The 24,241-nt window shown below is 31.8% G+C and overlaps 1 protein-coding gene and 1 long non-coding RNA gene across 2 annotated transcripts in view; both read left to right on the top strand.

Annotated features, from left to right (window-relative positions):
* LOC134279072 (uncharacterized) overlaps positions 1-24,241 on the top strand; it is a 177,567-nt gene that overhangs the window by 132,484 nt on the left and 20,842 nt on the right. The window lies entirely within an intron of this gene.
* LOC134279071 (uncharacterized) lies at positions 13,951-19,141 on the top strand. The gene is made up of 4 exons (XR_009994567.1): positions 13,951-13,970; positions 15,302-15,338; positions 17,843-17,901; positions 19,019-19,141. It is a non-coding gene; the product is annotated as an uncharacterized LOC134279071 (long non-coding RNA).

Raw genomic sequence — 24,241 nt, 5'->3', positions numbered from 1 at the left:
TTTATTTACAAATAAATAAAAACAAATTTGGTGTAATTTTTCTTGTCAAAGCTTGATCTTTCTAAATCATAAAAGGTATAATGCCAGAAAGCCCCTCAAAAAATTTATATCTCAAAGAATGTTCCCATTATCATGTTGAACTGAGTAAATCGACAATGGTGTGTTCCCTTAACTGGCCATATCTTTTTTATTTTCAAATAAATGAAAACAAATTTGGTATTATTTTTCTTGTCAAAGCATGATCTTTTTAAAAATAAAAAGATTTAAAGTCAAAAAGCAAAAAAAAAAAAAAAAAAAAAAAGAAAAATTATTTCAAAGAATGCTTCCATTACCATGTTGAACTGAATAAATCGACAATGGTGTGTTCCCTTAAATTGCCATATCTTTTTTATTTTGAAATAAAAGATGACAGATTTTGTATTATTTTACTTGTAAGAGCATGACATTTCTAGATATAGAAAAAGATATAATATTAGAAAGCAAACCCCCCCCCCCCCAATAAAAATATATCTCAAGGAATGCTTCCATTATATTGTGCTGTTTTTCTTGTAAAAGCAGGTCACCCTTGTGGAACTGTGGTTAAAGTGTCTGCTCTTGAGTTGCTAAGAAAGAAGTTGATGTCACGGGTTAAAATCCCACTGGGTAATCTCAGTAAATCACTATTAGTATATTGATTTTCTTAAATTATCATAATTTTTTTTTTAGACAAATTATTACATGTTAAATTTGGTCTCACACTGCTCGACACTGCACTAATGATAAATAACATCTTTCTAATAAATATAATATTGTGGATAGCTCAGAGAACCAGGGACTGGAATGAAAGTTCATATTGCACCCAGCCCCTGAAAAAAATACATTGACAATTAATCCCTTGGTTTGAAAATTAACGAACATGCAAGAGGAATGTGCTTCTCAGGAAAAACACTCTAAAATATCCATTCTTCAACAGCTAGTAGCCTGCATTGAAATAGAGCGAAATGTCTGGGGGTGAATCCACTCATTTGGGGACGAATCGATCTGTTACCGATCAAGGTCTGCAAGACGCTTAGTTTTTGGAGAAAGAATTCGAAGAAAGACAGTGAATGTTGTCAAAGATTGTAAGAAAGCTCAAAGTACAAAAGCTACGGATTAATTCACGTACATTTAAATCAATGTAGTCTCGTTTAAATTCACTTTATTGAGATATTGGTTTAAAATTCCTGAATTAGTTCACTAACATCACAATCGGATGCAATAACAAGTGTGTAAGATGTAAGTATCAACATGATCAATGCATTGTATTATTCTACAGGCTTATTAAGCTCCTAGGAATGATAATTAAAATTAAACTTATGTAACAGGACTGGTAAGCTAAAAAAATATATAGCAGCCACTATTTCTTTGAGTATCTATCATCTTGTGTTACATGTATTCAGTGGTATAAATTGTGTTTATAAACATCATTTACATTTTAAAATTGAACATATAATGTGATAATTATTTAAGTGAGTTATTAATAGGCCTTACCCCCTACTGTCCATATGAAAAGTATGAAAGACAAGCAGTAACACAATAATTTCATTGATTAAATGATTAAAGGTAGTTGTTCAAGTTCAAGCTCAAGTTCATTTATTTCACTCACACCAACATCAGTGGTACATGAGGTACAGTATATAAATTAGTCGTCATAATTGTAAGAAATAATAAATATAATTATGATACAATAGCATAAATGAGAGGCATAACATATGTGCAAAGTATAGCAATAAACATACAATGAAAAAAGAATAAAAATAAAAGAAAAGAGGATATGGTAACATTTAACTTATGGAGGACAGACGGTGTCGTTTATTTTAGTTATAAATATACAAAGGTTTTTTAAACTTTTTAAATTTGTCGTTGACATAATTTCACAAAACGTAAGTGTATTTGGCGTTTTACAATAACGTTGGAAGTCCTATACATTTTGGTAGCAAGTCTTGCCACTGTGGATTATAGATTATCATACTTTTGGAATATTGAAGACACACTATGAAAACATTGCAAAAACAAAAAATCTTTGAATTTGTTCATTACTGATTTAATAAGTAGACATTAAAAACTGAATACATTGTTGCTAGGGAAACATTATATAAAACTTTCTGGGGTTCTTTTTAGAATTTGACAGTTATGATGGCTGTTTGTTTTCAATGGGTGTGAATTAATAATTGGTCAGCTGCAAAATGTTATTTATCAACATTCAGTTGTAAATGTGTGTTTTCATTTATATTTTTTCAAGTCATTCTTTCTTTGACACAATATAAGGTATACTGCTGATTTTTAGCTGTAGCTAAATGCAGTTGAATCAAATTCATATAGGAGAAGAAGAAATCCTATAGGAATTTAAAATTTCCTACAGGATATTTTTCTCCCTTAGGAGCAAAGAAATAATTCAAAAGTGAAAAAATGTCCTACAGGAATTTCTGACTGAAAAAGAGAATCCTACAGGAATTTAAGAAATCCTATAGGATATATTTTTCCTAAGGGATTTTTTCTCTCTCCTATAGGAAATTGTATTCCTACAGGAGATTGAATTCTCCTATAGTAATTTAGTTTCCTGTAGGATTACTTAAATATCCTACAGGAAATTAAGAAATCCTGCAGGATTTTGATAATATCCCTCAGGAATTTTATTTTTCCTAAAGGAATTTTTTTTTTCCCATAGGAATTTTTTGTTCAAAGGTGATTATCTCACCTGACAGGTGTGATTTACCTGTAACAAAGGTAGTTATGAACTCTGTGAGTGATGGTCTACCACTTGGTATACATGATTTTTATGTGAAATGAGAATTTGGCGGGCGCCAAAATGCCACTTTTGAAGTGGCATAATTATCCGGCACAGTGTTTATAGCTTTTGAGATTATATAAATAAGATTCATTTAATGCAAAACATGTAAAAACTTTCCAAAAAGCTTGCATGACCGTGCAACTATAATATCTGTAGACCAAATAAACATGATATGAAATACATACTTCTGTCCATCATTTTCATTATTGTAAGTGGTTAGGTTGTGTTGGACGCTATTTTTTTTTAATACTTTACATATTTTAATACTTCATACTAAACATCATTAAAATAATATTTTTCATCTTTGCTTCTATGCAATTCATCAGAAGAATGGAAACTTATTGAAAATTGTATATATTGTATTTTCAATTATTTAAAAAAGTACAGAAATGGAATATACATGTACATGGATAGTATTTAAAAAATATGATATGACATGATGCTGAAAATAAAATTTCTTAACATTAGAATGAAGGCAGGAAGCAAAACCAATTAATGCAATTTATTTATACCGGAAAGACTTTTTGGGTACAGAAATTAATTTTAAATAGATAAAAGATCAGACACGCCGACGGACAGCTGTCAATACTTGAAATATACATTGAACTATGTAACATAAATATCTGTATTGAGACTTAATTGTAGCCCACACGTTCATGCCCAATTATTTCACGGACAATAATAATCCCGGAATTTAAGGGACAACAATCCTTCGATTTGGTGTTATGCATTGGTCAGGTTTTGTGCCAGGTAAAACAAATATTAAATTAAAGTTCATTGTACCAATAACTATATAAGTAAGGGAAAATACTTCAGGTATGTCACTCGTCAGCTTTTTAGGAAAGTTGACGCAGATCCTTCAACCAACTTCCTTCAAAACTTTGTATAAAAATTCAATATTTATAGCATATTCAAATTCAACAATGTTGATGTTTACACATTCAACGACAAAAATGCTCAAAAAGCTAAAAAGAAGCAAGATGTATGAGAAACTATTTATTGTGGTTGAAGGACTTTTAGCAGATAGTTCTGCAAATTTACACATTTATCAATTTTAATATCTTCGAACTTTAGCCTAACACAATTCTATTTGGAAAATAATTTCCGTTATGATATTGCTAGGGATATTTAATAAAGGTCTTAATTCATATTTTTAGAACAAATTGTACACCCTTCTTCAACAAACAAAATGAGGATATGTCAAATAAGTCTAATTGCCATTTTTCGACTGAAAATCACATATTTTGACCAATATTTCAAAATTAACATCACTGACACCAACTTTTTTCTTTCATTTGTGACTGATTAGCACATAAGTCGTAAAAAGGCTTGATTTAATAATAGGTTGTATTACCTTTTTAGTTTTTTAATACCACAAATATGTTACTTTTCAGTGCAAAAAGGTCACACAATAATTTACGAGCATTGGTTTGTAAGATTTGATCAATGATAAATATCATTCACACTATTTTACGTAAACTTATATTATATTCATTGCAATGGAAACATCTGATAAAATATAGTAAAGGTTAAAGTAATTTACCAAAGAGTTAAAGTTTAAGTGCAAAAAGGTCAACTTAATTGTACCTGTAGATCAGTAAACTGCACACTGACCCCCTATTTTCTATGCGATTTTGAGTCACACTATATGAGTACTTATCCAAAATATACCTTTCAAAAAATAAATTTTAGCAAACTGGTCCTTACTTAACTATATATCAAGAAAGGTGTATGATCTAGAAAAATCGGGCATAAGGAACAAATATGACGTTGTCGGACGTTATAAAACTAAACAGACATCTAGCACGGGGTAATCATATAATGATCTCTTTAATTTAGAATAATTTGGTAAAATATCAACGTATCAAGCTAAAAATGTATACATTTCTTACGCACATACTGCATGGTACATAACTTTTGTTTTCAATGATCAGTCCACCAAGTTTTTGATTAATCCCTCGTATATCTCTTTAATTGACGTCAGAAAACATTTTCAACATCCTGAACAACCTTACGAAAATGTCATTTCGTTAATTGCCGAACTGACGTCCACATCAACACTGCTTATGGCTATTATGATGTCAGGTAAATCGAATTTGCGAAAACCCTATATAAGTATAATGTATGTAATTAAAGGTCTTATTTCCTTTTATTCCCATTTCCTGCCGCCCCCCCCCCCTTTCTTTATTTTTGGATAAAAAGAGAATATGCACTTATTCATATATTATTACATTTTAATCCAATGTTAATTTTTTCCTGTTAATAGTTTTATGTCAAGCTGAAAGATACGTGGAAATGAATATAGCAAGGGTTCTACCAACGCTGTCTGCAAGACTTAGTGTTCTTACTGGTCTCTCGATCAATATTGAAGAAATGGTTTACTATATAACAAGAAAAGTGTATGAGCTAGAAAAAGCGGACATAAGGAAAAAAAATATCACGTCGGACGTTATAAAACTAAGCAAAGACATCTAGCACGGGGTAATCATATAATGATCTCTTTATTTTAGAATAATTTGGTAAAATATCAACGTATCAAGCTAAAATTGTATACATTTCTTACGCACATACTGCATGGTACATAACTTTTGTTTTCAATGATCAGTCCACCAAGTCAGAAAACATTTTCAACATCCTGAACAACCTTACGAAAATGTCTTTTCGTTAATTGCTGAACATATCTGAAGCAATTGAAAATCCACATCAACCCTGCTTATGGCTATTATGACGTCAGGTAAATCGAATTTGCGAAAACCCTATATAAGTATAATGCATGTAATAAAAGTCTTATTTCCTTTTATTCCCATTTCCTGCCGCCCCCACCCCTTTCTTTATTTTTGGATAAAAAGAGAATATGCACTTATTCATATATTATTACATTTTAATCCAATGTTAATTTTTTCCTGTTAATTATGAAATAAATATACATGTGTATTTTCCCAAATAAAACTAAATAGTTTTATGTCAAGCTGAAAGATACGTGGAAATGAATATAGCAAGGGTTCTACCAACGCTGTCTGCAAGACTTAGTGTTCTTACTGGTCTCTCGATCAATATTGAAGAAATGGTTACATTGTCCAAGTTTTCTTTGCAAGAATATGAGCATATTAAATGGAAAATATTTTAGATAAGCCGTGAGGTTTAATTATTTATTCAAGTATTCTTTGCGAAAAATTGGGCATATTGTATCTCATCAACATTCAAAAACATGGGTTCTTCTTCTTATTATTATGTTCCCCAAACGAAGTTTGGGAACATATTGTTTTTACTTTTTTTTCTGGATTTTCTTCTCCGGTACTAATTTGTCCGCGAGTGTTCTCGTAAACTACTCATCCGATCTAGGTGAAACCTTTTTAGGGTCACTAGGTATGTTATGTAGATGTGCGGAACGAAGGTCATTTTGTGCGCACGTGCGTGCATGTGCGCACACGTGTTACGCGTGAAATGACCAATATGATAGATATAGCCGTAACCTTTTAAATTTTTGATGAAATGCTTTGAAACTCATAATATAAGGATATAATAGTAGTATAGACATGATGACATAGTCAAAATAGCAAGATCTCACGCACATGCACGTGCGCTTCGTTCCGATTGGTTGAAACAAAAGTCTTTATATCTTTTTTGTTTTCTTACAAAATCCTTTGAAATTTTGAACATAGTCATACATTATGAAGATCTACAGCATGATATATAAGAATAATCATGAACGCACGCACATGCACGTTAGCTGCAATCTGATTGGCTAAAAGTTTAAATGCCTAAAACTTTCTTAGTTCTCAATAATACAGGGTGAAATTTCGAATATGAATAGATATAATGAATGCCTACATTATTCTACCATCAAAAGTAAATGCAAGGACGTCATGCACATGCGCGCACACACAATGCGTTAAACGACAGTATACATAAGTCTTTTGATGTTCATGCAGAATTAAGAACTTATAAATGTAAAGACATGTAACATACTGAAGCAGATCTTTTTACCCTTGACCTGAATACTTAGGTCAAGGTCACTAGTACCTCTTGATATTAGCTATTTACCAAAATGACCTTGACCTATGAACTTGAAATCGACCTTAACTTTTGACCTTAACCCAAGGGTAGAAAGAACCCCCCCCCCCCACACACACACAAAGTAGAGAATCGCTGTAAAACTCAAATTACACCTCGGACCCACATAACATTTCAAGGAAACTGCAGAAAAGAGCTCGAGGAAAGAGTATTAAAATATTTGATGTGAGTTTCCAAAGTATATAGAAATTATTAATTTAATTAATTACAAATACTGTCGTGTTTGAAATTAAAGTACAGATGAACAAAGTTGGTATATAAGCCTTCTATGTTTACATGTATGTATTCAGATGTCGTTAATAGCATTCAATTCTACTGATTTGAAACAATATTTTAATACCAAGCATCCTTTGTTTATTTAACCTTTGAAATTTAATTGATTTTTTTTTTAGAATTACGCAATCCCCAGAAATTCAAAATCAATATACATGTACGCTCCTTCGTAAAAAAAATATCAGGTATTTGCATTCATGAAAAATATATTAATAAGAAGGTTTTGAAGAATATTGGTCACATTAGCTGATACGAATGTCTTTATAAATATCTATTGTAAACCCCAGAAAGACAGTAGCCTCCTATGCATTGGAAAAAATGAATAGTTCCGGTCAAAAACCTTTACAGGTATATATTTATTTACATAGTATATAAAATTTACTAGGCACAGGTACCAGAGTTGTCAAAATGACCAGAGAGGAAATATATTTAAAAAATCAAAAGTACAATTCCATAGCGGCCCGGGTTTCTTTTTTTTCATTTGATTATAAACTTTACAATAAAAAGAAAACACATTGTAAATATGAGGATAATTCAAAAGTTGGAGCTTTTTTTAGACTCTTGTTTTAAGGGTTTTTTTTCTTTTAAATTAACGTCATAATAAACTCAAATTTGGTTCACACGCTTAAACAACGAATTTGAATAAAAAACATCTTTGAAATCTATCAAATTATCAACTATCTTAAACAGCAGAAATGGTGTCATGCAGCAGTGTAAAAAAGTATTCATTTATAAATACATTTCAAAATATCTATAGCCTGCTTTCTAATAAATGTCTCTTAAGCCCGTCTCACACTGTCACGATTTTTGGCTACGACAGAGTACGAGTTAAAAAATCGCGGTAATTCGGCGTTCATCGTAGAGATAGTCGTAGTATATCTTCTTAACTCGTGTTTCATCGCAACCAATCGCCAAACGCGGCGATTGTTTTGAGCATTTTCGAAACAATCGTGACCACAGTACGATTTTTAATTATCCGTAAGCGATCGTACAGCAATCGAAGTACACTCGTACACATGATCGTTGTAAATCTTTGACATTCGTAGGACACTCGCAAAAATTCGTAGAACTTCCGACTCTGCAACTTTCCTAAGATTTATCGCGAGTGTCCCTCGAGTTTTTCCGAGTGTTTCTCGACTCAAAAGGAATGCCGTACGATTTCATGCGAATATGATACGAAAACAGGCGATTGACGGCGAGTGCAATACAAGTACCGTGCGAGTGAACTGCGAAATAGTACGATTGTACGCGTTTTTGAGATTTGGAAATATCATTCGCATCAAATCATGAAGACAGCGACAAAAGATGAAATAGTTTCTGGTTCTTGGCGCGTTGGAGCCAAGAGGCATTGCCATCTGACCTGGGGACCACAAAAGTTAGATGAGCTCACTTTTCATCTCAGTCTTACTTTTTTCACTTTATATTCCTGTGGTAAAAGTGATACTGAGATCAAAAGTGAACTCAATCGTCTAAGTTTTATGACCCCTAGGCCTTTTGGCGAGTATTCCAAATGCATTTTCTACAACACGTATTTCTCTGCTGAGTCTTTAGTTGAAAATACGCTCCTCATTGGTCAAAGTCCTTGCGAAAGGTTTCATACGTCATGTACTGAGAGGGAGTGCGTCATCACTCACGATGAAATACGGGATGTTTCTGTTATCACTGGTTTAGGTGCAGCTTCTGGAAATCCAATATTTTGATTTTCGATTACATCTTTTAATTCTGAGTTGATAAACAGTAGCGTCTAATGTAGAACAATTTGCACCTACGTCAACCCAAATAAATTTATAATCAGCGTCAACAAAACCCATCAGAATGAGGGAGTGGAACCCTTTGTAGTTGTTATAAAATGAACCTCCATTTTGGGGGCATTTTATAGCAATATGATTCCCATCTAAAGCTCTAAGGACATGGTCTAGTTTCCATCTAATTCTGAACTGCTCAGCTAACTGTTGCCACTCATCTGTAGTTGTTGAACATGCAATTACTTCATCAGCATATTCTACTATTATACTTACACAAACTTCACGAACCAGCAAGGAAATGTATTATGTGGAACTCGAAATCCGTACATCAGACTTGTGTATGACTCTCCTGTTGCTAAATACCGACGTGTAATGTCCAACTTTAATCCAGGTTCCAAAGCTTTTCTGAACCACGTGTCTTGTCTTTTGTAATCTGTCTACAAGCTCTCTAAACATATCTGGCTCTACTCTTGGGAAGTTTTTCAATGACAATACAATCTCCGTTTCAAGTTCTTTCATCAAGCGATCAAAATACCGGTATTCATAATGAGTACGTCTGGTGACCCATGTTTAAATCCAGTATCTTCTTCTTTGCCTCTGTGGACGCCCGTCGTCAAATAAATTAGCAATTGCCTTGTCATTTTCTGCAATACTCTGTTCCAATTCCCTCAAATATTGCAGCAGTTGAAGCCTCCGCACGGTAGCTAATTCCATAATTATACAACTTTGAAATTTCAAGCAACCCTCTCTCTATATATCTACTTAAACCAAATATATTCGTAAGAACTCGTCACTGTTCGTGGGAATATCGTGTAGGCATCGTACAGACTTGTAGGTATTCGTAAGAGCATCGTATAAAGTCGTGTCTTATCGTACACATTCGTATAAGGATCGTATTGTGTTCGTCATTTTATCGTCTTTGTTCGTACATTACTCGCCAAAACTCGTTCTGTTGTCGTATAAGCCTCGTACATTGTTGAGCGGACATCGTAGTCGTATCGTGATACACTGGAAAAAATTACCATCTGTCAAAAAATACTAGGCTAGCGTGGCGATTGTCGGCGATTGATGGTTTTTTGTAAGTCGTGTGGAATCGTATCAAAAATCGTGACAGTGTGACACGGCCTTTAAACAAAATAAATTAAATTTAACATTTTTCTCTTACTTTTATTAAATATGAAAAAGTAATATCATTTTTCTCATATATTCTCAATGATTGGCTCATACCTGATCATGCACATAATAATTATATAAAAGTATATAGTCTTGAGCTACTATATACTGATTCAAAAATTGCATAACGACTTAGTGCTTTTAAAAAATTAAAATAATGTACTGTAAAACAATTTTTTTTTTGCTGTCGTTAAAAAAGGTAAGACAGATTATGACTTGAATTTAAAAAAAAATATATACTGTAAAAGCACAAATATTCGTGGGAGATTTAATTTCGTTTATTTCGTTGTTAACACTAATCAACGAAAATAAATCCCACACGAAATTTTATATGACTATATATTGAATAGACTTACTCTCAAAACAACGAAATTAAATACCCACGAACTTATTTTTTATGATAAATCCACGAAATTTTATTCCCACGAAAATTTCTGCTTCTACAGTACTTCAACTCTTGATTTATAATTGTTGTATTCTGTTATAGTGAGTAGGACATACACGTAACGATGCCCTGATGAAAAATCTACTTAATGTTAGTACATAATAGATATGTCTATAAAAAAAATCAGTACAAAACTTAATTAGACAAACTGGATTTTTAAACATGGAAATCCCCTAATTTACATATTATTTTTTTAAACTCTAGTCTCTCAGTGTTGAAAAAAAAAAAACGAGAGATAAAATATACGGTGATTTTGTCAATCTCTATAAAAAATAGTGTAACAAATGTAACCCTTTAATTCGGTCAATGGCAATCCTTAGATATTTCGACTTCACAGACAAGCATAAATCGCTCGGTCGATATGCATTTCTGTGAAGTCGATAAATCTATGGATCGACCTCATCAGAAGGCTATATTTATATGATATTATTTACGCTTCGTTAAAAAGATATTAACATTTAATGACGCATAAAGTTGATTAAAAACAGCACTGTAAGCAGAGTCAGGTGGTGTAAGATTTGAAAATATTGATAGTTTAACTTACACTTCAATTGAATCTACTGACCCTCTAGACTGAACGTAGTTTGCTTCGACTATCAAAATCTTCCGTATTCTTCAAAGATAAAAACATTTTTATTTACTTTATGTAACTGATCTAGAACAATGTGTTCTTCCATGAATACGAGTATGTGGTGATATCATAATTTCCCCCAGATTCATATATGAGAATCCCTGTAGAATTAGATTTATAACTCTGTTCATTTTGAAAAGGGTTTGTCTAGCATAACAGAATAATTATGTTAACACTCTTAAAGTACTTACAAAGACAAACAACAATATTATTTAGGTTGCCAAACTTTTTTAGCTTGACATTAGGTCGTTCTGGGAACTAACAAAAAACTTCCATTAATATTATTCTGACCATTTTCTCGAAAAAATGTTTCATCGAATAAGTTAAATGACAAAATGGTTGATTGATTGTATACTGTTTAACGTCCCTCTCCAGAATATTTCACTGATATGGAGACGTCACCATTGCCGGTGAAGGGCTGCAAATTTAGGCCTATGCTCGGCACGTACGGCCTTTGAGCAGGGAGGGGTCTTTATCGTGCCGCACCCGCTGTGACACGGAGCCTCGGTTTATACGGTCTCATCCGAAGGACTGTCCCATTTATTCGCCTTTTACGACAAGCAAGGGGTACTGAGGACCTATTCTAACCCGGATCCCCATGGGACATGGAAAAATGATGATTCATATATGACTTTTGTCCGCTAAAATATTATCTGTTCCTTCCTTGACACCGTATGATTGATTTGTAAATTGAAGGAAAAAGAATTGGGAAAAAAAACAAACAAACAAAAATAAATATTCCACATGGTCTTTTTCAGATTTGACATTATTATATGATTAAACCAGAATTTAACGTTTCAAAGGTGGGGAATAAAACGGAATATGTTTAAGAATATATGTGTTTACTTTTCAAGGATGGGGAATAAAACGGCAAATGTTTTAGATAATAAGTGTTTACTTATTTCTTATTCAACATGGTCAATACTGATATCTCCAATCGTAGATCGTTATACCGCTACTGTACATGCAGAGTTTGCCATTTGCCAAGACATATTTTATATTTTTTTACTACTTGGAAATAATTTACAAATAGTTTTTAAAGGCTGCAATGTCAAGACTGCCTTTCCTTGGTCCAAGAATACAAGATTGAATATGCAAGTCAAATTATTTCCGGTAAGCATACATTTATGTAAGACTCTTATCTGCAAAAAATGATTCATTTTATAAAAATTTCATCATATTATTTAAACAACAGCTCTTCTGAAATCTTTTTTTTTTTTATAAATCAACGTTTATCAAATAGTATTACTGAATTCATGAATGATGACTGAATGGTCACTTGTTGCAACCACTATTGAAATAACGACCAATATTGAAATAATTATATCAATAGTGGTTGAATGTGTATTTCAATAGCAAACATAGTTAGTAGCCACTATTGAAATACAACCACTATTGATATAATTATATCAATAGTGGTTGAAAGTGTATTTCAATAACAAACATAGGTAATAACCACTATTGAAATACGACCACTGTTGAAATATTTATTACAATAGGGGGTGAGAGTGCATTTCAATAACAAATAGAGAAAGTAACCACTATTGAAATACGACTACTATTGAAATAATTATTTCAATAGTGGTTGAGAATGCATTTCAATAGCAAGCACTCTCAACCACTATTGATATTATTATTTTAATAGTGGTTGCATTAGTTACTAATCATCGTCACCCAGTGAACGTAATGGTAAATGTTAGAAACCTAGTAGTGATGACTCGGTGACAATTCAAAGCCGCTACATCCGATACAGGCATATATTATCTTCAACAAAAAACGTACATCATTACATAGATAATATATAGAAATAAATTATAAGATTGATTTAACATTTTATTACACAATCCTTACATGAAAAACATAGATCAAAAACCTTATTGACAAACAGAAGCTCCTGACGGAAATTTAATATCTGTTGTGAAGTCACCTTTGAAAAGAATAACTTGAATTCGTGACGACTTTATTTCGGGATTTACCAGGGATAAACTAGTTTGCAACGATTAATTTTCGCGACCAAGCCTTTTTTGTCATTTTTAATAGACAAATACACTTTAAAGTTCACGATGACGAGGAACTCGAGAACTTCGCGAAAATATCTCGCACGCGAATAAAAGTTGGTTTACAATATTGCTCGTGTACAGGTATAAACGCTTTGTTGTGAAAAAATGATTTTCATGAGCTATACATGTACATGTAAGCAATAAATTTGATTTTTCGAAGGTGATTTCACGCAGTATCAATAAAGGATTATTTTTTGTGTGGCCTAATTTTTTTTTACATTTGAATTTTTATATCTTTTAAAAGAAAAAAGAATTTGGGGGATATAATTTGACAAAAATTGATACAATTTATGGACAATCATTCAAGAAGAGAAACGAATATATTATTTTTTAGCGATTAGAATCGGACTAAGAGGCTTCAACTATATCCGATGTGTATATGTTTTATGAATTACATGCTTCAAGAAAATGAAAAGAACTTTACATGTAATCAAAAATTAAATATTGGATCGCAAAATCAGATCAATGTTATACATATTCGTATATCCATAGTTATATTTCAAAAAAAATATTTAATTCAATAATATTTCTTATGAATAAATAGCAGAAAACTCCCTTTTTATCAATGAGACCCAACAAGTCTTAAAGTTTCTATCCTGAAAATTATTCTGGAGAATGACGTGGAATTATTTTGCTTCAATGGAATTTTTTTTTGGAGTCTTTACTTGAACTTACAGTTTAAAACGAAAGTCACTTGAAGTTTACAGATATTTAAAAGGTCACAGCAGATTGTACGTGAAAAAGATTCTGAACACGGAAGGTAAGAACAAGGTCTGATTTACAATTACTTATTTTAAAAAAATCGGTTAGTTTTCCCTTTCTAGTTGAATTAAAAACATTATTTTATTCAGATCGGGGACACGTAGAAGTACTAACTGAGAAGAGAATTAGTAAATGTATTGAAAGTGATTATATTTATTTCTAATATTAAAACCATTCATTTCTCAAACGTTAATGTAAAAGTTTTAGGGGAGGAGCGAAATTAGTAATATACTAATGGTTTTATTATTACGTTCCATCTTTAAAAAAAAACTGAACATCCAAGTCTTCTGATCTCTGAGCCTCCAAAATAAAAGAAATCATAAAGGAACATAATAATTATACTTATACATGTAATCATTATAACAACAACAATAATAATAAAATAATAAAATTTAAGAAATGAAAAATATAAGAAATTTAACCTGAGAGAATACTTTTATTTCTGAGGCAGATACATGATTAGAATTTATGATAGCTAATTGACACGTTATTTGATATGATTTTACACAGACATTGTTGATAATCTTATGACTTTGGCAGTCTTGCAATTTATATATCAAGGTCAAATTCTAAATATATATCCAGATAATAGTATACTTTTATTCATACTACCCATACTGAAAATACATGAGAATTTTGTTTTTCAAAAGACTGTTTAAAACACTGTATGTTAATTTGTTAACGATAATTGTTAAGGGATTTTTTTTATGAATAAAAGTTCCTTATATTCCAATATCTCGTCAAGTCTGACCAGTTTAATTCATGATACACATAGTAATCTCTTTTTACCGATCAATAGCATTCTTTTCGTGAGATTCAATCGCATGAGACATTTAAAAAACCACAAAACGGTTTTTAAAGATAGACTATAAATCGTCTGTTGCATATAAATATCCCAATGTTAGTAGGTGTGTATAAAACTATCCCCGTATTTAAAAAAAAAACCCCGAATATTGTATAAAACGTAAAACACACTTGAGTATTTTAGATAAAATTAAGGAAATAAAATATTCTCTTTATTGTCATAATGGATAAATATATTACATTGTGCAAGTGCAATGTAAAAATTGTTAAAAATTCAATGGAAATGTGGATTTCAATTTCCTAAGAGGATGCTTTACGTTTGAAAAATTTGTAAAACGAGGCAAGCTTTTTGTAGAAAATGAAATAAAATAAATTAAAGGTGATGAAACAAGGATATCAGTTGTCGCATTTTAAGTCAACATTTTGCGAATTCTACAGATATGGTTGTTGTAATGACTCTGTCAACAAATAAAGTCTATCAGTCATTAAAGAATGTTAATCATGTATCTAAATTTCTTATTACAGCAGATAAAAGCACTGACGTTTCCACAAACACAGAACTGTAAGTTGTTTGTTATATGTACATGTAGAAATTCACCGGTAAGCGAGAGAGAAATTATCTAGAAGTATATATAATAGTTGATCGGCCATCACAACAGATTAGTCGTTAGAGCTCTTGTTCCGACGTTTTTGTGTTAAAAGTACGGCTTGGACCGGCCTGAGTCAGTAAGCAACTGTTACTTTGCCAAGCGCTGAACAGTCTGAAGAGAAAATGTGGGTCTTTTGGATTTTGGACCCTAGTCCCGTCCCATGGTTGGCACGTGAAGAACCATTGCTGCTCGATGGCCCTGAGTAAAGGTCTAAAATTAAAACCATCATATGTTTTCGGTGACGTCACAAAATGAGTGATAAATTCTCGAATGGGACGTAAATGTAAATGAGATATAACTGTACTTCGTAAAATAAATGAAAACAAGCCAATGTCGACAAAAACAAACTGTTGTTATTCTGTTGTGCTATATCTGATACTTGCAACCGACGACTCTTCAATTACTTGAAAATTGATAATAATGTGATGAGAATTTGCAGCAACGGCGTGTAAAAAGATTCTTTAAAAGGATGGCGGTTAAATATTATGAATGTCGTGTGTAATTATTTTGACTTGGAATAAGATAAACAGGTATTTTTTCAGCCATGATATCTTTTATAGAAAACAACCGCTATTTACGTATCCAAATCGGACATTCTGTCACGCAGCACAGTTAAGGTTACCAATGGAAATATTAGCGATTTTTAAAGATAAAAAATACATACTTTATTAGGATGGGCGATTCTTTTTAGGACTTCATTGATATAAAAAAATGTAATGTGGTTTATATCTACATGTCGGGGACATTTAGATTTTTTATTTAGACTTGTCATGTGATGTCGACGTCACATGACTTGGGCAATTATACTTGCAGTTTAGAGGACATCTATAAATTTCAATATTGCAAGGGCATACCCAAGTTAAAAATCTTAGTTTATTTTATAGTCCTTTTCAATACTATATGTAGTTTGTGAAAAGTGCTGCGAACCTATAGAGATTCCCTTTTTTAATTGGTAAAAGTAAATTTGTTGGACGACAGGTTGAATATTTTGCTGGTCAACTACATTAAATATATCTATAATTAATTTATTTGCAAGATTTCAAGAGGTTCGCAGCACTTTTCAAATATCTTAATGCTTCTTGAGTTTATGTGTAAAATTTTGACAAGATACATTGAGGGTATGCCCTTGCAATAAATCGATTTATTAGGGCCCTTCCATTACTTTTTCAATGAATCTGCATACAAACACACGACAGTATCGCTTGTCTGGAGAATGCACGAACATTTTATAAATAAAATACTATAAAAGACATGGCATCCAAGTTTTCTTTTTAACTGCAAATAATATTTTATTTGAGAACAAAAGACATTTTTCTTTGTACAAAATCAGCCTCTCACTGTTTACAAACTGCGTCATTTTTGCGAGATGACGTCACATTGACAAGTACATTACGATCGATGCATCGTTTATATACTGTTGTGTGGGATTTAACAAACGACAATACTGCATGTAACAGTAAGTTTGGATGCAGTATAAAGCTATCCAGCTGTGCGAACCAGCAAATAATTTCATTTTGTGGTATTTTGAAGACCTTATATTATGTGTGACGTCATAGTAAACATTTCCCGTACAAATTAGGCCCCGCCTCCTTACTGTAACCTTAACTGTGCTGCGCAGTCTTTAGCGATCGTCACTTAGAATAATTTTTTTCCTTAATCAGAGAGTATTTTTCTAGCAGCATGTTTTAGGCATTCTAAATTTTTTCAGCTATATAGTTTAATTCTGGTTGTAACGATGTATTTGATTGGATAAAAAAATTATTTTATATCGTATCAGATGGGTTGCCTACGTCACAATGACTTACGTCAAAAACGTATCAATCCGCCTCACGTTACATTCAAATTTTGTACAAATTGAAGTCATCTTGCTAGAACAATAATTTTTTTTTCTGAATCAAATGAGTAAAAATTAATTATTAGCAATGAATATGATAGCTGCCCATTTTATACGGTATAAACTGTGTTGGAAAAATCGTAAACTGCCCCAACACAGTTTATACCGTATGAAATGGGTAGCTATTAAATTCCTTCCTTAAATAATTAATTTAAAGAAATGATATGTTTCGAAAACCGCGGCAGTGTTGCTCAGTTTACTTTTTTGAATGAAAATATATTTTATTAATAGCAGCCATGTGATAACTTTGTGTTGGCGCACTTCTTGACCTTAAACAGTCTATTTTCGTTTTGCGATTGTTTATAATAGATTAGATTTATTGAAAACTTATCAGACTTAAATTTCAAAAAGAAGAATAAACACCCGAGATATGATTTGAATTCTTTCTTAACTTGCCCTTGTGATTAATATCTTTTTCCTCAAATATTGATTTAGGTGTATTGTCATTGTAATTTTTGTTTGTAACTTTACATTATTATATATAATCATTAATATTAAATTATTTATTATTTATATTTAAAGGAAAGAAAAACTGACTATGCATATCTCTCTATTTCTGGGATTTATAACCAGTGTATACAGTGAGTATTTATGTTCTGTATATTTAGGTAATTGGTGTTAATTTAAGGATAACCGTTCTTATTTTTAAAGACGATTAACAATAGTGAATTACATATTAGTTTTCATAACATATATTTTTTTAAGAAAATAAGGGATCTGTAATAAGTTGCAATCTTGATTATTTTACACTTCAAATATATTAAAGTCTATGATGAGTATAAGAGTTTTGCATTAATAATAACTCACATTCTACATGTACCACTTATACAATAATAGATACGAATATGTATAGTAAAACTTGACTAATCCGGCCACCAATGATTCCAAAGAAATTGGATCGTTAAGACAACATTTCAGCTTAGACAATGCAAGTGATTTAAGGTTTCTTTGCAAATAAGCTAATAAAAATGAATAGATTGTATATTTTATGTACTGAGAAAGTGTAAATTTATTTTCTTATGCATGCTTAGTATCCACAGTATAGTAATGCAACTGCACATAATGACGTCATCTTATGACGTCATTGCTCTTTCCCATCCATGTTAATAAAACACATCAACAAAACAACGTCGGCGCAAGGGCATCTCCTATGTAATTAAATGTAAATAATGTATAATGTTTAAAAATATAAATGAAATTGCTGCACAAATCCAATGCATTTTCTTAATCGATAAAAAGTTTATGAAACTTATACTGGACTGTGAATTTCCCCTATTAAAACTTATAATTGTCATTTGTGCAGCAGTATCTTAAATCCTTAGAATATCCTGCGTCTTTTTATACCTTAATTCTACAAAACAAAGTAAAGTTTGGCCTTGCACCGAAGAGATTTTGTTTCTGTTTCTTAAAAACTTGTGTAGTAGAGGTCAATGACGTCATAATGTGCACATTAAAAAACTCTATAGATAGCCTTAACTCACTTGCGAACATTTTAAATAATCGAAAAAACCGGAAGGGACTTAAAGTTTACAGGTTATTACACATGATTAGAATACACAGAGTCCGGAGTAGACAGGATTCACTGTATTTCAAATAGTATTCTGAATGATAATAACAATAATAAAACAGACACATTTTCTACACAGAAGTTTTTATGGAAGTAGTACTTTTGATATCCTGAAAATGATTATGTTTCAGCAATAAAGGATGGGAACTTTTTGCTTTTTACTGATTCTCGAGAAGGCGAGATATACAAGATGAATTTATCGACGTATATCAGTGAACCTTTGTTTGGCTTCCATCCCAATCCTGTTGCTATAAGTTTCGATAAAGCCAAAAAAAAAAACGCATTTACTGGTCAGATAATGGATAACGTCAGTTGAAATCTGGTGACCTTGAAGGTTAAACGAACAGAGTAGTCCGTTACCTTGGAAACGGTAAGTATTTTCGGAAGAGATTATCACTAACTATTGATGTAAGTGAAAATAACGAAAAATAATCAAACTCATTAAATTTTTGAATTATAAAAAAAAATTTCAATATGCATCCAAAAGAATCAGAGTTGTATGAGATGATTGGGAATACTACATGTAGGTATTTAATGTCGATCAGTTGCACCCACTGTAAACTACATGTATATGCATTCCATTTACAGATTCCGTGGTAGATGGGATTTCCGTAGACTCGGTGTCTAGGTTGCTGTTCTTCACAGATTCGGGATATAGCTCTATTTCTGTAGTAACTCTAGACGGAAATAATTATCAGAATAAGATCATAAAGGAGCAGTGGATAAGCCAAGATCAATTGTTTCGGATTAAGAAACTGTGTAAATCATACATGGTCCGCTTCTTTGACGATAATATCACAAAAAGTGTTTTAATGTCAAGATAACTGATGAGTCCTTTTTATTCATCTTATATGGTAATCCTTATCTATATCACTACCCTTTATTTTCTTTTTCAATTAAAGATATGTATGCAATCACACATTGACACAAATAAATTCTGATATACATTTTTTGAAGTAAAATTATTATATATATTGAACATCAAATAGTATTTAAAATATCCGTCTTGTTCTCTGACGTCCTAAAATAGTTAGTTTTACAGGGTTATATATTGGACGGATTGGGTTGAGAGTCCAAGGATTGAACACTGCATGAAAATGTGGCTTTACAAAACAAGTAAAGATAATGTAAATTTATTATTTACAATGCCTTTTGTTGGCTTTTCTGAAAAAAAAGTCAAAGTTGGAAAAGATAACCTTTACATAAACTTTACTTTCACTTAAATATGATGTAATGTCCCACATTGTTTAGACTTTACAAAAAAGTAAAGTTAATATTTACAACCATTAAACACTATATTTAGGATATATTAAATCTGATAATTACCAGATCTTATATTTAATTAAATACCATCTTTAATTACCACAAAAGTTAATAATTTCTGTTTTCCATTCTAGTGAATAAAGCCTTATGCAATTTATAAATAAGATTTTTCTCTCAAGTCGATACTGCAGAAGTCTGGACATCATCATTAATATATACAAAGTAACAAAAAGTTGACTTTAACTTTGTTTATTAAATTTTTTTTACAAACATAAGATAAAAAACATCAAGATTCTTGACAGTATATGTTGCCAACATCCTATCTTGCAAATCACATACACTTAAATAAGTATCGAAGACAGAGTACATTTCACGAAAATGTTTTTCGTACGTGACATCTTTTATAATAAAACCAACAGTACATTCTTGAATTTAAAGTTGTGAATCAACAAAAAACTACTATGTTCCTCTTTCTTGTGGATATTGGTTTCAGTGGAAATCAATAACTGTCAAAATGTATTTGTCACATCTTCCTTTTCAGAGTCCAAAACTTTTCTTCCCATGCAGGCATTCTTCTAATGCTTTTCCTAAAAGAAAAAATAAATAAATCTATAAGTATATTTTCAGTGCTATGCATAAGTATGCATATTTTCAAAGGCATCTGTTATCAGAACTCACAATACCATGATTAATAAAACTAAAAACAATGCACAACCTAATTAATAAATAAAAAGTTCATATATGACCTTTAACTTGAAAAATAGAAAATGTTTTTATTTAATAAGATGAGTGGACCTCTTATTATTGATATATTATATGAAGAATGAATGGGTTAGGTCATGTATCCCTTATCAAAAAAATCCTAAAGCCTAAAATTACAATTTGAGAATTATGTATTTTTTTATGGGTACTAAACATAAACAAAGAATAAATCCCTGAAATATAGAGAAATCATAGGTTTTCACATAGTTAGTTTACAAAAAGAACAAAATAGTGCTACATATTTAGCTTAGGCCATAAAGAGTTAGTTAATTGGTTCTCAGGCTTTTTTTTAAGAAATATGATAAGGGAAGGAGGCATTTTTTTATACAGTTATGGAATGGGTACGAGGGAAATAGCAAATTTATGGTTCCCCGGGGGAGGAAACAATTTCCCGAGGCCTTGAAGCCGCCAAGGGAAATAGTTTACTGCCGAGGGGAACCATAAATTTGCTATTTCTCGAGTTCACATTCCATAACTGTTTTATTACACCGAAACAATCATAGGCGATTTATTTATTTTTTTAACAGATATTCCGACATTAAAAAAACACTGTAGAGGCATAATTACAAATGAATGCTGTTAAAAAGATTGTATGATAAGTAATCTATTGTGTCCTAAAACAATTAAATTATTTTTTAAAAGTATTTTCAATGACATTTCGAATTAACGTTATCTTCATTATGCTAGAATTCAAGTATGATTTTGACATCGCATGTCGAAATTTTTTGACGTCATAGTTACATTGCTAATAACATGACGTCACAGACTCGAGATTTCTTGAACGTTAACGCTCCGCCCACTGAACACTTTGATTGGTCAAAATTACTAATAAATATTCATGAGGGAGTAGTGCCAGGGAGTAGCTCCGATTTTCCAGGGAGTAGTCTTCAGATGAGGGAAATTGTCTCTTCTCTGGGAAATAGACAGTTTTATGGTATTAATTTTTATGTAGAGTAATTACAGAAGAGGTATAATAATCTTTTTTATTGCCCCCAAAACATGATGGGGCAGCTTTTTACATTGTACAAAACCTCAAAAAATGATGAGGGAGGTGATTTGGTGTTGATGTTTTATTGATTTAAAAATAAAAAGGGTCAATGAGGCACCCTAGGAAGAGATGAGGGAGGGCCTGAGAACCAAGAAATTATTTTTTTTTTGCCTTAGCTGTACATGTGTACAGAATCATACTCAAGTTATGGTTTACGATATATGTACCTTTTTACCAAATAGCATGTTTCTGCTCATGAACTTTTTCCTATTATGGAACAGTAAAAGGACTTAAGGTGAGAGTCCCTCAAATTTATGATGACAATCATGCTGAAATAGAATTCATACAGTGATTTACATTTTATACACCTGGACAAATATATAGTCAATATTTTTATTAAAAATTATGAGTTTGAAGTACACGGTCAACAAAGAGTGAATTGATTTTGAAAATTCATACACAATCCAATCACAGTTAATAGCTATGAACTGCCAAACACCCTTTTTTATCAAGAATACTTTAAAATTAAATCTAAACAATAATTGTCATCTATAATATGAAACTTGAGAACCTGCCTCTTCTTCATAGCAGATCTTTTAATTTTATCATGGTAGGCTGAGTAGCTTGAGCCTATACAAAAGAAATTGCATTTGAACATTTTATACAAATACATCTGACAATAATGACTCCCGAGCAAGTCAAGCACTAAATAATGTAAAGGTTTGTTCAAGTAACATTTCACGATACTTATTATTTGATTTTTTTTTAAAATCTGCTTGTACCAAAGAACTCAATCATGTTTTGTCGTCTTCCTCGCCCCGTCTGGATGTTTTCCCTTCAATAATCTGCAAACTGATTTCACTCAACCTGTATTTTTACAAAATCGACACAATTAAAATACAAAATGTTATAAATAGAATAAACTTATTTGTCAATTTAGGAGTTGAAACTCTCAGCCAAGGCATAAATACATCTGTAACTAAGTTTTATGACAACTGATTGTGTATATTCTCAGTAATTAGCAAAAACCCGGTTTCAGTTTCAAATTCCCGGCCCGGCTCGGTTTTAACTACTTATTTTACTCCCACTCCAGATTTGTTTTTCTTTGTCTTGTTTAATATTCCAGAGACATACACCTTTACAGAATAAACTGAAACCCATAAACATTTAATCCCCAAATTATCAAAATACTAATCTAACATTCTGGCAGTAAATAACATATATACAGCGAAGTTTTGCCTGACTTTAATTGTTTCACTACATGTATGCACAATGTACTGATCTATGCTGAAAGTGAAAACGGCTGGAAATCGTAAACAAACCTGCAGTGCATGCCAATCCGGGAGTTTGAGCAGTTGTCAAGACAAGAATCTCCTGAAATCTAGATGAGCTTTCAAGAAATAACCACAAGTTGCAAACTTCGTCAAAATAGCGATGCAGACCCGCTCCACTTGATTTGAAATGATTGGCTCTTCAACAGAATACACCGTGCCATATTTGGGTTACTTATCAGAGTACAGACTGTGAACAAAAGTATCGGAACGATTTACGTCGTCGTTTTATAGTTGGAAAATACTCGCGTTTGATTCGATGCTTAAAATAGCCGTATTACGTAAAAGCTAATACATATAAATTACAATTTTTGAAAGAATAACAATTTTGCATTTCTCTGATTAAAACAAAGGTTATTTTTTAAAACTTACCATAATATTTTGTGATGTATCCTTTGGCCCTACGTACCGCGTCGATTCTTGTGGGGAGAGATCGATATAAATTTTGAATTGTTACGCAATCAAAACGAGTCCAAATTGAAAATATTTTATCATATAATTGTTCCACAGAAGTTATTTCCTGCATGGATTGTTCTATTTTTCTTTAAATCTTTAACCATAAATTTTCTATGATGTTAATATCGGGGCTCTGCGCTGGCCACTCCATTGTATTGATATGGCTGTTTTCCATGAAAGCTTTCGTTACCCTAGACCGATGAACTGGTGCATTATCATCTTGAAAAATATAATTATTGTCCGGAAAGTGTCTTGCTATCACTGGCCATAGATTGTCATCTATAATTTGAATATATTTATCTGAATTTATGTTTCCCTCCACACGTGTTAATTACCCGACGCACTGATAGGTTATGCAACCCCAAACCATCACGGAAAGTTTCTTGTTTTTAATTGGTGAAATGCACTCTGGTCTAAATGCTTCGTCACTTTTTCTCCAGATGTAAACTTTATTGTCACTGCCAATAACAACGTTACTTGACTCTCGTCTGAAAAAATAACCTTTTTCCAGTCTTCGTCTGTCCATGTTGATTTCGCACGACACCATGCTACTC

This window comes from Saccostrea cucullata, unplaced genomic scaffold, assembly GCF_032062105.1.
Source record: "Saccostrea cucullata isolate Sc308-1 unplaced genomic scaffold, CSIRO_AGI_Scuc_v1 ctg506, whole genome shotgun sequence".
NCBI lineage: Eukaryota > Metazoa > Mollusca > Bivalvia > Ostreida > Ostreidae > Saccostrea > Saccostrea cuccullata.
Note: the sequence above shows the minus strand (reverse complement) of the source record. Positions and strands in the feature narration are given on the sequence as shown.